The 12,766-nt window shown below is 45.9% G+C and overlaps 1 protein-coding gene across 1 annotated transcript in view; it reads right to left on the bottom strand.

Moving 5' to 3' along the window:
- The window catches only part of LOC103274056 (aromatase), a 115,472-nt gene extending 102,958 nt beyond the window's left edge, over positions 1 to 12,514 (bottom strand). Inside the window, exon 1 of the mRNA XM_008071528.1 lies at positions 12,405 to 12,514. The gene's annotated coding sequence lies outside the window, so the exon portion shown is untranslated. The remainder of the gene's footprint in view (positions 1 to 12,404) is intronic.
- Between the last annotated feature and the right edge of the window lie 252 nt (positions 12,515 to 12,766).

Here is a 12,766-nt window from a genome sequence, read left to right as displayed (position 1 = left end):
TCTGGGCGACAGAGTGAGACTCCAACTCAAAAAAAAAAAAAAGAAAGAAAAAAGAAAATATCTTTCCTCCTCTCTCTCCAGCTGCTTGTGAATATGCTGGGCTTTGGCTCAAGTGCACTCTGGAATGGCGGTGCTCCTTTAGGTTTTGTGGTTGAGCGGCCCTGGAAGGCTCTGTGGCTTGGCCCCAACATCTGCTTCTACTTGCTCTCCTCTCTGCCAAGGCGTTGTTCCCTCCTATTCTTGCACATTCATTTGGCCTCCACTCTGTACTGATGTGTTGGAGGTCATTCTCCCCTCCCTTCCTGAGTCATTTGCAGCTCATATATTCACACATTGTTCTTCATTTTCAAGAAAAATACAAAGTAGTCTCTGAGTGTGATAATCCTGAGTCATTGCATACTGTCATCATTTCAGAGCAAAGAGAAATCAAAAGGTGGGTGGGTTCACTTCAGCTGCAAGGGACTAGGCCTTCTCTTCTTTGTTCTACTCTTGATGACTCATCCAGCCTAAATCAAAGCCGAGTACTCTTGGCCTTCAAGTAGGAGGCTGGGGGAAGAGGGGGGTGGGGCATAGGCACCACCAAAACTGAGACTGTGGTTGGGCCTGAACCTCAGGAGCCACGTCCATGTGGTATGGAGTGTGCAGAAGGGACTGAGAAAACAGAGAGATAGCTGGGTGGCATGAGGCACTCTTGCTCATTTTTGGACCCTGGATTTCCTGTCTATTAAATGATCACACTAGAGTGGGTTGGGAAGGGACTGGGGCACATGACGTCACTGTAACTATTTCCCTGGCTCACTGAGTTTTCCTCTTAGGAACTGGAAACTTGACTCAGGAAAGGAGGTTCAGCCCTCACTTGGCTTAGGAACCTGGAGAGATGGAGTAAGCAGGCTTTGGTGTAAGATAGGGTTAAGTTTGGATACCACCTCTGCCATTTCCTGGTTATGTGGTCTTGGAATAATTACTCAACCTCTCTGAATATCATTTTTCTCACTTGTCAAAAGGAGATAGTAGTACTTATCCTGAAATGGTCCTTGTGAGGATAAAATATAACATCTGTGAAGTGCCTAGCACAATACCTGCTACAATTAATATTATTATCCCCTGTCTCACATACAGGATGAGTAGGACAGTGGATAGGTAGGCTGGGTAGCCTTGGTCAAAGTCATTTAATGAGTTTCTTCACTGGTTTGGAATAACAAAGCATGCTTTTGCAAAGACCCTGTGAATGTTAGAGATAGCATAGTAAAGAGTCTATCACAGCACTGGGTCATGGTGGGTCCTCAAGTGGTGCATGGTTATAATTATGTTTATCTTAGAGGTCACCAATAGGGACTAGTGCCCCTAAAGAGGGGTCTCCGGTAGGGTAGCAGAAGTCTTTAGATCAGAACCAGTGTCAGAGCCTGGAGGCTGAGCCCAAGCAAAAGACACCAGTGAATTCTGAGTCAGGAAAGGTGGAACTGGGCACCATCAGGATACAGGTGAGGGCCAGTACCCAGAGATGTGGGGCAGGGTGCCCAGGTTGCTCAGGGTCAGTATTGCTGCTCCATATACCCAGTTACACAGCTGTGTCTTCCATGGCCTTGGGTTCATGCAGTCTCCCTAATGGGTTTGCAGGCCTCGCTCACCGAGGCAGGCTGCCAGGTAGGGCTCTGCAGGGGCCTAGAAGTGGTGAAGCAACACCCTGTTGCATGGGGACCCACAGCAGAAGGCCTATGAGCATGAAAGTATTCCTTGGGTTGCCTGAGCCCGTGGATTCGAGACCCGCCTGGGCAGCGAGACCTCATCTCTACAATAAATCAAAAACTCAGCCGGGCGTGGTAGCGCATACCTGTAATTCTGGCTACTTGGAAGCCTGAGGCGGAAGGATCGCAGGAGCCCAGCAGGTCGAGGCTGCGGTGGCCGGGAGCGGCCACTGCACTCCAGTCTGGGCGACAGAGTGAGACTCCAACTCAAAAAAAAAAAAAGAAAGTATTCCTTTCGGGAAAGAATTTTTTTCTCTTTCTCATGGTAGAAGCCAATATCTGTAGGGTTTCAGGCACGCTGGGCTGTCTGATGGCCCACACACACCTTGAGATCTACACAGGCAGCCTGGGGTGTATAAAGAGCACTGCAACATTCAGGGAGACTGATGGGATTCAGCTCCACACTCCCTCCTTTCAACAAGTGTTAGTAGCACCCCTGAAGAATCAGCTCTTTGGGGCTCTCCCAAGAAAACCATGACCCAACAAACCATCTGCTAAACAAATCACACACTGTTCGGGCTTACTACTCTAACTTGTATCATTGTTCAGCTTGGAATGTCCTCTCTACCCACCAAAATCCTACCCATATATAAGGCACAGCTCCAATCCCAACTCTTCTAGGAAGCCCTCCAAAATCTCTCTAGCCCACAGCAATTGTCCCTTGCTCAAAATACATGGTCATGCTGCCATTTTCTTCCTGAATAACTCTTGTTCTATTGTTTTGTTAGCCTCAGTCTGTCTTTGTTTCTTTCTTATACTTCTGACCAGTTATCAAAGCCTGTTTGTTGTAACTCCCAGAGATCTCTCAAATTCATCAACTTCTTTCCACCATTAAGGACCATTTCCTGATCAAGTCATCATCACTGCAACAGCCTTCTAAGTGACCTTCCTGAATCTGGTCCTACACCATTCCATCCACTCTCTACTCTGAAGCCAGAGGACTCTTTCTAACATATAAATCTGCTGTGAGCCCTTTCTCCCACTGGCCTTGAGATAAAACATAAAGTCTCCAGGAGGCCTTTCAAAGTCCATTTACCGATTCATGCCCACCTTTCCAGTCAAAGTTTTTAACATCTCCCACGTTCTCCACTGCCATCACCAAGGTCTGCCACACTCTGATCAGAAGTTCCTCTCAATTCTTCTCACACACTGCACACATGCTCTCGCACATTCTACCTGGAATACGCTCCCTTCCCACCCACAATGCCTCTCACAGTGCGTACTTGGCCCATGCATACTCAGTGTTCAGGTCTCCACTTTAATGTTATCTCACCCACTAAGTCTTAACTACCCCCACCCCGGCTAGGCAACATACCCAGAATACCCCGATCCCTCCCCATCACTGCAATTTTCATTCTGTTTTGTAGTTGTCTGTTTACTTCCCTCTGTCCCCCAATAGACTACACGCATTTCAGAGTAAGAACCATTATTTGCACAATCTATGTTTATATCCCCAGTGCTGGACATAGTTCCCTGCCTCTAGTAGATGCTCAAGAAATAATTTGGGGAAACATAGTGAGACCTCGTCTCTACAAAAAGCAAAATACTTTTTTACTCCTTATACTTCTCTGTGTCTCCCTTCAGTGCCTAATTCAGGGCCCTGTGGATTCTAGGTGCCAAAGGAAGGCAGTGATTATTTGTTTTTAACAAAAAGGACTCATTATTTTAATAGCATGCTCCTCTATTTCTTGATGTTTCTCTCTCTTCAGACTGAAGGCTTTTGAACTGTGTGCTGGCAGGAAAGTGGCTGACAACACGGTGACCTCGATCTGTCTCTAGAGGTGCTGGCTGGGCAGCATCCCCAGCCAGGGGTGGGAGGCCTGCAGAATTCAAGACCTCCAGATGACAGTTAGCAGGACGTGAATGAGCCACTCATTGAGGAGTAGGAAGAAAAAGCCTTGATGGAGTCTAGGAACTCAGATTCCAGTCCTGGTTCCTTCACCATTCAGCTATGTGACCATGAGCAAATCACTTCACCTCTCTGGAGTTCAGTTTCCTCATTAGTAAAATACAGTAAGGGTAGGAACCAGCAATTTATCTTCACTTCCAACTCTGAGTTATTAGTCTATGAAGAAACATGTCACCACATTCCCATCAGAGGTGAAGAAGAATTGGGCTGTTTTCAACTTAAAAATCAGGACAATTAACATTTCAAATGAATTAAGAGTTTTGTAATAATAATCTATTACATTATACACAACTTTAAATTTTGTATTGAGTTTTCTTTTTTTAAATTCTTTCACTAACTGTGGCAGAGGCAACTAAATGATATGCCGATATTCATTACTCCCTTTCTCTATAAATTTTATTAGGAATGATGGCCAGGCATGGTGGCTCATGCCTGTAATCCCAGCACTTTGGGAAGCTAAGGTGGGAGGATTGTTTGGGCCCAGGAGTCCAAGACCAGCCTAGGCAACATAGTGAGACTTCGTCTCTACACAAAGTAAAAAAAATAGCCAGGAATGGTGGCACGTGACTGTAGTCATAGCTACTCGGGAGGCTAAGGCGGAAGGATCATCTGAGTCCAACAGGCTGAAGCCCAGTTAAAAACTATTCTCACACAGGTGCAGTGGCTCATGCCTGTAATCCCAACACTTTGGGAGGCAGAGGCAAGAGGATTGCCTGAGACCAGGGGCTCTAGACCAGCTTGGGCAACTTGGCAAGACCTCATCTCTACAATAAATCAAAAAAATTAGCCGGGCATGGTGGTGCATGTCTGTAGTTCCAGTTGCTTGGAAGGCTGAGGCAGAAGGATCACCTGAGCCCAGTATGTCGAGGCTGAGGAGGCCGTGAGCGTGCCACGGGACTCCAGCCTGGGTGATGGAGTAAGATTCCAACTCAAAACAAAAACAAAACTACATTCTTCAGCTTCCTTTGCAGATAGATATGATCATGGGTCTAGGTTCTAGACAATAAGATATAGTATCATGTGTAACATCCAGGAAGCCTCCCCAAAGAAGGAGCGATGTGTATTTTGCCCTCTTCATCATTTCTGCTGACTGGATGAGAATAAGATGTCTGAAACTTGGACAGCCTTATTGGACCATGAAATGATGTGTCAATAATGCTGATACAGCAAGGCAGAAGGAGCATGGGTCCCCAACACCAGGAGCCACCTTTCCAGGCCTGGGCTATGCCATTTTTTTGGCATGAGACAGAAATAACTTCTATTTTGTTAAACTACTGTTATTTGTACTTTCCTGTCACATGTAACCAAAACTAATTGTTACTGATGAAACAATCATCTGCTTTATGCAGTACCCCATGCCAGATGCTGCAGGGGATGCAAAGGTATATAGAAACTAAAGGGTTCTGTCTAGGGATGAAGAAAGTGCTGAAGAGAGTTTGACTTGGCAAGACCATGTGGACATGAAGGGGACAAGTTAGGGGACAAGCAGCAAGAGAATATGATGGAAGGAGCTTGGATACCAAGCTAATGAACTTCATCCTGTGACAGGCAAAACAGATATCCTTGCCCCGGTGTGCAAATGAAGACACCCAGATCTCAGTAGGTTACAGAACTTGTCCAAGGTCACCCAGCCAGGTAGGGAGCAGCAGAGCCCATCTCAATTCTCCTGACACTTACTTGGTCCAGTGTCATACTGTAATTCTGTATTCCTTGAGAGAATCTGGGGCAGAAGAAGTAGGAATGGAGGTTTTACACTTTGACACAGCCAGGGAATGGGATTGTGTTCTTTCACCTCCATCACACCACCACACCTCCAAGAGAGGCTTTGGGAATTGCCAGAAGTCTAGGATGTAGACTTATCTTTAATTCAGCTGCCCTTTTCTGAGCCCACTGCTTAGTCACCCTCAGAAGGCTGTAATAGCCAGGGTGCTATTCTATAAAGTAGTAAGTGCCAGTTTGTCTACCACACTGCTGGGTACTTTATACACATTATCTAATTCACTGTCCTCAATGGCCTAAAAGAAACATCTCTGTTTTACAGATGAAGATGAAGAAACTGAGGCTCTAAGAAATGAATACACCTACTCAAAGTAACTCAGTTGATGGCAAAGTTGAGGGACAAAGCCATGTCTGTTCTACTCCAAAGGCAAGTCCTTAGCATCATGTTCTAACTTCTTCCTGATCCCTGTCAAAGCATAGAATAGTCTCCTGTCCTTGCTCAGGCTCCAAGGACTTACCTGGTTTGATGAACTGACCAGTGCCAGGGACCTCCTGCCAGGTTCCAGCTGTGCACATTCTACCTGCAGCCCGGAGCCAGCATCCCATCAAGGAATCACGTCACTTACACCCTGCCCATGACCCCACATGGGTCAGGGATCTCCTGGAGAAGGGGTGGCCTCAGTCCTCTCAGGTCTCTTAATCTTGGATGGTCATGGGGTAGAAGTGTCAGAGTCCTCATAGACTAGGTTCTAGAGTTCACAGATTCCAGAGGGCTGCTTCAGGATCAGAGACACTCTGTTCTTTGTGCCCTGTAGCTGTCATGGTTAGAATGCATTTGTTATGAATCTAGCTGACACTCTTTCAGGAAACAACTGGTCATTGGAGCTGAATCTTCTCTTACTTGCAACATTTGGAAAGTTGAGTTTCATTTTGTCGATCCTCCAGGGTACATCTTTCCAATAATGTGGTACGTCCAGTGTTCCAACAAGAACCACATATTCCCCCAAGTTGGCCATACTGCTTTCTTCTGGAACTTCCACAGAAAACACCCTGACATGTAGCCTGCAGGCGATGGATGGACTCTGGCCCCTCAGCATTCATCGCCCAACTATGGGGGTCAAGCACTTTGCCAGGCTTTGCCCTGGGGTGTGACCTGCCCACACCACTCCTGTCTGGCACAGCCTCCCTTCCCATCAGCCAAACTCTCACTGTGGCTTTTCAAGTTCAGACTAAGTCCTTCACTCCACACCCTCTCCCCTAATCTGGCTGAAGTGGAATGTTTTCACCCAATTTTATTCTAACTAAATCTATTCAGCTTTGCCTAAGCTCAGGCAGATTCTGTTATTAATAAAATATTCATCTATTTCTTTATAAACACTGTAATAAACATTCCCATTTTCAGATGCACTACTTAAGGCATCCAAAGCTCAGACATGAAAGACTGATTTAAATCTGTTTATGACAAAGTTTTCTAAAGATATTAACAGATTCTGTCAGACACAGAAGCACATAAAATTGTTACAAACACTTCCAAGCACGGTAGCGTGATCAAAATATCTGACCAGAGCTTGTCATTGCACCTTGTAAGACAATCTTACAATTCTTATTTAATCCTCATAACCCTTCACCTGTCATGCATCAGTGGCAGTCAATCAAAGAGCTGAGTTCACGTAATTACCAAAGGCTCGTTTTTTTTCACTGCCTGCAGCAATTTCATGAAAAGCCTGTCTCCAGTGTTTCATATATAGCAAGATTCTGAGCTTATACACCCTCATAGGAAGAACAGGCAGTTGGTGGACATGAAAGGATTTTGAAACCCTGTAAATCATGTACATGTGCTAGCTGGGTTTTTAAAAATCTAGACAGCAAAAGGACAATAGCAAAAGTCAGGCTGGGCTCCAGACCTAGTTCTAGCTCTTAATAGATGTACGATCTCTGTTAGGTCATTTGTGCTCTCTGAACCTCAGGTTCATTGTCTGTGAAATAGAAATTACACCCCACAATATCATAATAAAAAATATTGATTAGAAAAAAAAGAAATAGAAATTACAATAATGCCTGTCCTACTGTGAGGTTCAGGTGAAGTAATGGATGTGAAAGCCCATCGCAGGCCATGAAGCGACACTCTAACTCTAGCCATTATTTGTTCACATATGTTAACTTTCCATTTCCACAACACTAGGAAGTAGATATCATCTCCCCTTTTCACAGACATGGAGATCAAGTGAGTAAGCACTTGAGGATCTGGGGTCCCAATCCAAATCTCCACATCCAGCACTCTTTCCCTCTGTACCCAGGCACAGTCCACAGCTCCCTCCCCTATCATAGCTGCGGCATCTGCCTACTGTGAACACCACATCACAAAGCCTCTGGCCTTAGATCTGGAATCCAATCAGTTGTCAAAAGTCACACGCTGAGAAGAGGACGATCATGGAAAGTCAGCCAAGCCCTTGTAGCCCCTAATGACCATGAACCCTACCCCACCCGCAGGAGCCAGACTCCTCCCAATATGAGTATGTTTGCCAACTACCCAGGGGGCACCTGCTGCCCCCAGCCCTGGGTTGAGTAAGTTCTGGGAAAAGCAGACTGAACTCAAGAGCACTGCCCTGAAAATATATTCACCTGACTGAGGCAAGGTTTCAGAGACACAGGCAAGCAACAGTCAAACACAGAACAGCACATGGTCAGGTGCCAGGCCAGTGGGAAGGCCAGAGAGACAGTCCAGGCACTCCATGTGGAGACACCAGCAATTTCTGAAGCCCCCTGTGGCCGCAAGAAACCCAAGAGGCTCCTGAGTTTGGGGAGATACCAAATGTGCATTACCTCCCCTCTTTCCACAACCTGACTTCTAAGGTTGCTCTCTCAGCTCTGTCCCTTCCTGTCCCCAACGCCCCCTCATCCCTTTCCCTTCTATTCCAGTGCTGTCCCAAGAGAAAGAATGTGAGCCACATATGCCATTTTAAATATTCTGGCAAACATATTGGAAAAAGAAACTGGGAAAAGTAATTTTAATAATGCTATAATGTATAATAATAATATAACAATATAGCCTAACTGTTATTATTTCATTATGCAATTGAAATTTTAAAAAAGATTGGGAATTGTGCATTCCTCATACTAAGCCTTCAATGTCTGGTGTGTGTTTTCTGCACAGAGCAGGGATCCCCAGCCCCCAGGTCACGGACTGGTGAGGAACTGGGCTGCACAGAAGGAGGTGAGCAGCAGGCTTTGAACAAAGCTCCATCTGTATTTACAGCCACTCCCTATCACTGACATTATTACCACATGAGCTCCATCTCCTATCAAATCAGTGGCATTAGATTCTCATAGGAGCATGAACCCCATTGTGAACTGCGTATGTAAGGGATCTAGGCTGTGCACTCCTTATGAAAATCTAATGCCCGATGATCTGAGGTGGTGATGCTAACACTGGGGAGCGGCTGCAAATACATCTGAACATTAGCAGTGAGGTTTGACTACACAGAGCATAATAAATCAATTGCTTGCAGACTTATATCAAAATAAAGATTTTATAATAATAACTGTTTTATTATATATTACAAGGTAATAGTAATAGAAATAAAGAACACAATAAGTGTAATGTGCTTGAATCATCCTCCCCGGTCTGTGGAAATATTGTCTTCCATGAAACCAATCCCTGATGCCAAAAAGGTTAGGACCACTGGCCTAGAGTACACTTCAGTTCAGACTAGTCATATTCAAGTGCTCGACAGCCACAGGTGGCCCATGACCTCTGTTGAACAGTACAGCTGTAACCCAGTGGGTTGATTCTCTCCACCCCGTGCCTTCAACCCATCCCTGTCTCCCACCTCCAATCACTAGCTCCTGCTCTTTCTTTTCTAATCCATCCTCCACATTGCTGCCCCAGCCTTCACTAAAAGGCAGCTGTGATTCCCCAGTGCCGCCTCATTGACCATGGCATCCGGGGCCCTTCACAGTCAACCCTGATGGACCCTACAAGTGTCTCTCCCCATCCAGCACCACGCTTTTTCTACTGCTCAAAACCATTTTTGAATGCATCAATTTTGATGCATTTTAGTTTTTCTACCGTTTTTTGTTTCACCTCTTCCACATCAGCAAAATGTTTCCCTTTGAGGACTTTTTTCATCTGGGGAAACAAAAGTCGCTTGGGGGTGAGATAGGGCAAATAGGAAGGGTGGGACATGGAGATCATGGTGGTTTTGATCAAAAACTGCTGAACACTCAGCACTGTGTGGGCAGGTAAGCTGTCATGGTAGAAGAACCAGTCATCACCAATTTGTCACAACTCAGGACATTTCTTCCATAATGCAGCCTCTCACAACAACACTGGCTGGTGCACTGCTGTTGATGGGTCCCTAGAGCACTCATCTATCAGGGGAAGCCTGTACTACAAGGAGCCATCTCTCCAAAAACAAGATAATGCTGGTATTTTTTGTGTGTCCCACCTTGTATAGTGGGTAGAAGACCTCTGGTCTGTCAAAAAAGAACTTCTAACTCAATCCCATCTTCCTCTGTCTTGTAGATGAACTTTTTTTTTTTTCAGTTGGAGTCTCACTCTGTCGCCCAGACTGGAGTGCAGTAGCCGCTCCCGGTCACTGTAGCCTCGACCTGCTGGGCTCCGGCGATTCTTCCGCCTCAGCCTTCCGAGTAGCTGGAATTACAGGTGTGCGCTACCACGCCAGGCTGATTTTTTGATTTATTGTAGAGATGAGGTCTCGCTGCCCAGGCAGGTCTCGAACCCGCGGGCTCAGGCAATCCACTCACCTCAGCCTCCCAAAGGCGCGGGATTACAGGCTGAGCCACCAAGCCCAGCTAGATGAACTTTTTATTAGTCCCATTTTTTTCTCCCTCCCTGGTCTACAGGCTTCAGATATTAGACATTTCATTTGCTATTATTTGATATCATTTGATGTCAGATATCAGATACTTCATTTGCTATATTCCCTAGGTCTAGTCCAGATCCTTCCCAGGGTCGCTGTTCAATGACAGTCTGCTGAACTGAGCAGACATCAACAGAAGCGATGGACAGCACTAGGGACTTGTCCTCTGGTCCCAGAGGCCCATGAAAGAGTGCCCAGCCAGGCTGGACCTTGTCCTGAGAAGAGGGAAAACCTGGGCCCTCATAGAGAGGAAAGGAGGCTAAAAGGAAGAGAAACCCATCAAAACCCTAAGGTGAGAGAAATGCTGTTTAGAAAAGAAACATACTAAATGAAATTCCTGAGAGCAGAAGCTAAGTCAGGAGAGGACGAAAAGGTGGAATCACAGCTCTGTTCCCATATCCCCATCGGTGTGGCCTTTCCACCCATGCCACAGGTCACAAGTTGGACCTGGGCTCCGCATCAAAGGGGCTGTTTTTCCTGGTCTTGAAATAGGCTGCGTGAAAACTTGTGAATCCTTTTCCACCTCCCTGTGCAGGGGACAGGAATGGCCAGTGAGTTTGAAGGACTCTGCCCTCATCAGAGGATGAGGTCCCAATCCCAAGGCCGGGTAGGTGTTCTTGCCCTGAGACCCTGAGCTGCTGAGCTGAACAGGGAACAAGCAAGAGGAGGAGGCTTTTCTCTGAACTGTGCAGCCCTTAGCTGATTTGAAAACACAGGAAAAAAATTAATAGAGTTGCTTTATGTAAATCACTCTCTCTTTCTGTATACTATATTTACAGAAAGGAATTGCTTTTGCATTTCAAGATAGATTTTATGTAAGAGTTTGTTGCTGCCACTGCTGTTGTTACTACGCATCATCCAAACAACAAAAACAAACTAGAAATACCCAAATGCCAGCAACACCACCAAATCACTTAAAAATCTTTCCTAGGTCCCTGTCACATTTTTAAATTTTGGGGAGAATACTTGTCATGAGCTGATGCCTGACAGAATGTTTCCCAACCTTGCATCCCCCACCTCCCCATTAGGGTTTTGCAAGTGCATTTGATTGCAACACCTGGGGGATACTAACCGCGTGGCCTTGGGCCAGTCCCTACTGCTAAGGGTTGCACCAGCTGAATGCAGGACCTCTAAGTTTCTCTCCTGCTGTGGACCCCCTTTCAGCTCCATGAGTCCATGACCAGTGATCCCATCAAGAAACAATGCAGTTTCTAGAATTTTATGTCTGCAGGGAACAAGACATCCACTTCTGGCTGAACTGTCCCTAAACTGTTGCTAATACAGAGCTTCCAAACTTTCAAGCCTCAATAATGGCTCCAAGAAATTTAGTGTTTTCTTCTGCACCAAATGAATACTGGAGCTACATGAAGGGCCCTGGCCTGGCCTTAGTTGGCCCAGTAAAAAGAAGGAAATAAACCTTCTGCCCTCTTCCTGTTTTCCCTTCCAGTGGCCTCCAGGGCTGCTGTCTCTGGACCTCTCCCCAAACCTCTACCACCACGTCGTCACCACCCTGAGAGTCCAGGCCCTTGGGTGGCCCACAGTTGCCCACCATGCCGGGCCTTTCTCCAGCCCTCCTTCTCCCTGCCTGCTGAGAAGCTTCTTCTACAGGAAGCTGCGCTCAGGTAGGAAGTCGTCACATTCAGGCATAATGCTTCCTAAAGAATTTAAGTGCAGATATTCTAAATGAGAAAAACATCAATTAAGCTCCCAAAGAAATTTTAAACAGTGGAACTTGAGGCATCAAAGATGAACGGAAAGGGACATGTTTTATGGTATAAAAGCTTTCCAACACCAAATTTTTGGATTTGGGTGTGTCTCTACTCTTTCTACTTCTTTTTTTAACCATGTAGTTTTGGGGAATTTATTTAACCACTCTGAAATTCAATTTCTGGAACTATAAAAGGGCTATGGAACCACTGACCTATTGCCACAAGATAATGTGAATGTGCTTGTATTCTGTAAAGTTCCGCACAGACCTCAATGTCTAGGGCTGCCCCCAGCACTTTGCCTCCTCCTCCACCAAGGTGTCTGGAACCCTGCACTCTCTATGTCATCTCCATCTCAGCTCTGACACCCAGAGTCCTACAGAAAAGAGGGAGAGACACATGCTGGTGCTTTCCCGTCCAACCTCCCCACCTTCCAACTTACCACAGGGTTTCCAAGTGTTGTTTTGGGTGTGTGGATTTTTCCCCCCAAGAAAACACTCCAGATTTCTGGAATCCACAGGCTGAATTTCACCACAGGGTTTCTGACACTGCCTGTAACAGGACAACAGGACACTGTGCCAGGACTGAAAGGAGGAGGGTCTGTGTGGAACTTTTCTACGTCATGGATAAAATCAGGGGACATGGGGATCTTGCTTTTTTAAAATTTACTTTGACCTACACAAAAATGTGTCCCTTCTGACAGTATTCACAACATCTCTCAGGCCCCTCGAACTGAGCAGTGAGGTGACAGGCTTGGTCCAATTTTAAAGTTAGATAGCACTTGGAATGGGGCTATTCCCACAC

Source organism: Carlito syrichta, unplaced genomic scaffold (genome assembly GCF_000164805.1).
Source record: "Carlito syrichta isolate Samal-C Ts95f unplaced genomic scaffold, Tarsius_syrichta-2.0.1 Scaffold314363, whole genome shotgun sequence".
NCBI lineage: Eukaryota > Metazoa > Chordata > Mammalia > Primates > Tarsiidae > Carlito > Carlito syrichta.
This window is presented reverse-complemented; position numbering and strand designations above follow the sequence as displayed.